Source organism: Pteronotus mesoamericanus, unplaced genomic scaffold (assembly GCF_021234165.1).
Source record: "Pteronotus mesoamericanus isolate MK-2021 breed Mesoamerican mustached bat unplaced genomic scaffold, CSHL_Meso_final scaffold_128, whole genome shotgun sequence".
Classification (NCBI taxonomy): domain Eukaryota; kingdom Metazoa; phylum Chordata; class Mammalia; order Chiroptera; family Mormoopidae; genus Pteronotus; species Pteronotus mesoamericanus.
The window spans coordinates 3,047,179-3,051,277 of record NW_026555305.1 but is presented as its reverse complement, the minus strand read 5'-3'; the positions used below and the strand labels follow the sequence as shown (position 1 = coordinate 3,051,277).

General features: G+C 51.4%; 1 pseudogene; it reads left to right on the top strand.

The window, feature by feature from the left end:
* Window positions 1–1,484: 1,484 nt before the first annotated feature.
* On the top strand, window positions 1,485–3,776 carry LOC129082615 (leukocyte immunoglobulin-like receptor subfamily A member 5; annotated as a pseudogene).
* The last annotated feature ends 323 nt before the right edge of the window (window positions 3,777–4,099 follow it).

Here is a 4,099-nt window from a genome sequence, read left to right as displayed (position 1 = left end):
TGCTGAGAGCTGTTCAGGATCATCCTGATGTGACCCTCCAACCTCAGCTTTCACTTCTGCTTCCCTCAACCACACAACTAGTTGATGCACAAACACATACAGTCACACACACACTCACACTCACACTCAAACATTCACACGCAAACACACACAGACACACTCACAGTCACATTCTCTGCCGTTGACCATTTCTCTTCTCCTCTGTACCTGCTTTCTTAGAGTCCAAAGGACTAACAAGTTCCTTCCCAAGTTTCCAGCTAAAAGCACAGGACTAGCAGTAACACTGAAATTTCTTCACCTCCTTTCTCTTCTCTACATGTGTTGAGAACTGTTAAGAGGTATGCAAGGAATTCATGGTAAACCCATGTAAACCAGACATGTAATATGGTTGGAAACCCAAGACTGGAGTGCAATTGTTGTTGATATATTTTATTGATATATGTTGCATTTCTCTAATTCATTGGTGATCCATGGCACATATGATCCTTATGACTCAATCTGACCATAATGGCCCTTTCCTACGTATCCTTCTTGTCTTATAAACCACAATCCAATTGCCTTGCATGGCATCCAACCAAACCCTGACCTTCCTTTGCTCCAGTTTAGAGAGTTGCTTTGTCTCCAGGGTTCTCTACAATGTTGTATTTTGTACTTGGTTACACATTTTCTTTCACAGGAAACCCAGAGGTTTCTATGTTCCATAACCATAGATTTTTAATGCTGCCTTGTTTAATGCCCCCTACAGCATTAAAACCACAGATAATATTTGTTGTAATTCATAAAACTTTTTGTTTATATTTGGGAATAAAGAATGTTCTCACTCCCATCTCTTAGGATTTCCCTGGTAAAACAGACACCATTACCTTAACTGCTCTCTCGTCATGGTCCCCAGTTGTTCTCACATTTTTTTCTGATTTCTCCTATGTAAGAAAATTAAATAATTGCACCATTAACCTGAGAATGCTCTTTCAATGCTAAGAAGAGTTCTCAAAAGGGAGAAAACCATTGTCCTGGATCACGGATGTATTTCTGCTTCTGGCAAATACTCAGCTGCACTAGGTGATGAGTAAATATTTGCTTATGGACAAGTCAATGACCAAAATAAATGCTGATTGTGGGAAGCTGAGAAAATAAGTAGCAAGTTCTATTTAGTGTCAGCTTGTTGAGGGTGAGCTGAGGACCAGAGCCTAGGTCCCGCCCTCTCTGAGCAGGAGCTCAGACCAGGCAGAGGGTTCTGGGAGTGAGAAGAGACCCCAGATCAGGGGCCAGTGTCTCTAGAGGATGAGGAGTCCTCCTGAGCCCTAGTCACAGAAAAACTCAGAGCCGAGTCCACGGTGGGGCCGTCCCCTGGCTGTGGGTCCACAGAGGTGGGAACCCGGGAGGGCAGTGGCAGCCCCTGACTCACCACATCCTGTGCGTCTCTGTCCTTCAGGCCCAGGGTCTTGTCCACCTGCAGAGCGGGTGCACTCAGAGCAGACGGCACGATGTCTATCCTCCCTGCTCTTCTCTGCCTCGGTCAGTTGTGGGGATGGGGCAGCAGAAGGGGATGGTGCAGCTGCACACGCTGTTCACAGGGAACCTCAGGCTCAGGCAGCTGGAGATATGGACCACTGATGTAAGGGAATCAGCTCTGACATCCGGGTGCAAATCTGACAGGGACTCTCTTCCAGGGCTGAGTCTGGGCCAGAAAACACGTGCATGCAGGTGAGTCCTCCCCAGGCTCCCTGCCCACCTCCTACTTCACCCTTAGGTTCAGGAGGGTCCTAGGACAAGGGGATAAAAGAGGAGGTATGTGGGCTGAGCTGGGGAATGAGGGTAGGGAAGGTCTTTCTGATGCCGCCTCTGATTCCTCCAGGGACCCTCCCCAGACCCACCATCTGGGCTGAGCCAGGCTCTGTGGTCCCTTAGGAGAGCTCTTTGACCATCTGGTGTTGCGGTATGCTGGGATCCCCAGAGTGTTGTCTGTATAATGAAGAAATGGATACACCCTTGGATAGACAGAAGGGGCTGGAGCCTGGGGACCAGATCAAGTTCTTCATGGAAGACATCAATGCAGGGAGATATTTTTGTAAATACCAGAGCTCCACTGGCTGGTCAGAGCTCAGTGATCCCCTGGAACTGGTGTTGACAGGTGAGAGGATGCTCAGGGGTCCCAGCCTCAGGTTCTGCTCTCAGGAAGGGGGATGCTCTCAGGGTGTCTCCCCATCACAACCCAGCTCTAGGGGACTGAGCCCCATTTAACACTCTGCCTCCTTCTCTCCTAGGGTTCTGCAAGAAACCCAGCCTCTCAGCCCAGTCGTGACCTCAGGAGGGAAAGCGACTCTACGATGTCGTTCATGGAAGGAATTGGGCAGGTTCACTCTGACAAAGGAAGGGGAAAGCAGGCTTTCCCAGACCCTGGACTCACAGCATCACCCCAGTGGGCAGTCCCAGACCCTGTTCCCTGTGGGCCCCGTGATGCCCGTGCACAGATGGATGTTCAGATGCCATGGATATTTTAGAAAGCAGCCCCAAGACTGGCCTCACCCCAGTGACTGCCTGGAGCTCCTGGTCTCAGGTGAGTGGCTTCTGACCCCATTTGTTCTGAGCTCAGTCGGCTCCGGGTCCTGTCCCCTGGAGATATCGGAAATTTGGTGAAAGTGAGGGTCTCTGAGTGATGGTTGTCCAGCAGAGATCTGCCCCTCAGAGACCCTCCCAGCCCTGCCCACCCCTCCTTCCAGCTTGGGTTAGGAAGGTGGTAGGAGGGAAGGGGGAGTGTCTTGGGGGCCACAGAGCAGATGCAGGAGAAGAGTCTGGATGATCTGCTGACCCCAGGGTTAGTCCCAGACCCTCACCCACTTTTGTCCTCATTCCCAGGACCCTCTGGAGGCCTCAGCCCCCCCACCCACAGCTGGTGGGGCCCTGAGAACCCTGCTCAGAGGGAACACAGAGTAGCCCAGGGAAGTTCTGAGGGTCCATCAGGGGGTCTCATGCCCCCCAGGCACTCAGGGATGGGCGTATGTCCCAGGGGCTGGGAGTCAGGGAGAGATGCTGGAACCACAGGGCCCAGGGAACAGAGGCTGGCAGCCCATTCTCCCTGCCCCCAATTCATGAGTCCTGTGACCTTAGCCCATGGGGGAACTTACAGGTGCTACAACTCATCAACACCTCCCCATTGTTGTGGGGAGCCCTGGAGCTCCTGGTCTCAGGTGAGGGGACATGCATCCTGTCCATCCTGAGCTCATTCAGCTCAGGCTTCTGTCTATTCAGAGTCTGAAACAGTAATAAATGGGGGGTTTAGGGGACTCTACAGAGGAGGATATTTGGGAACCCCTGACTCTAACCCTTAATCCATGGACATGGTTCACCAGCTGTTGAGTTCGTGGGATCTCTCAGGTATAGGGGAATGAACTGATGGGATCTGCCTCTCAGAGAAAACCCAGAACATAGCACTCAGCCATTTCTATATTATTACCATTTTATTACTAATTATGAGCTCTGGGGCACAGCTAACTCTGGTCCAAAGGGAATCCGTGCAGGTTCAGGTTCAGAGACCACAAGAGGCTGAGATAACCCAAGGAGGAGACAGGGAATCTGGCAGAGTAGAGACAGGGCTCATGACAACGACCGTGTAAAAGTTGTGGTCTGAGAGGTGGGGGCATAGGAGGGCACAGGCCCCAGAAAAAAGGGCCATGTCTCCCCAAATCATCATTCACACCCTCATTTCATGATCCCCAGGAACAGCCAACACCATCAGCCCATCAGAAAACAAGTCACACTCCACGGGTGGGGAATAGGAGAAACGTTCAGTTGCGGGGCTGAGTGCAAAGGGTCATCTCCTGCCAGAGGGAAGCAGGTGTCCTGGGTGGTCATCCTGGATCCTGGGGTGACTTTGGTCTGCCATGGTTTCTGTGACCTCTTTACCCATTATTCTTAACCTCCAGCCCCCAGGACCACACAATGGAGAATCTCATCCAGTTCTGTTTGGCTGAAATGATGCTTGGAGGGTTAAAGGTGCTGCTGTTTTAGGCTTTGAACAGAGAGAGAAGGACCTAGGATGAAACTGAGATGTAAAGCAGAGGGAATAGGGCATCGCTCAGAGCGGGGGAGCCATGGAGCC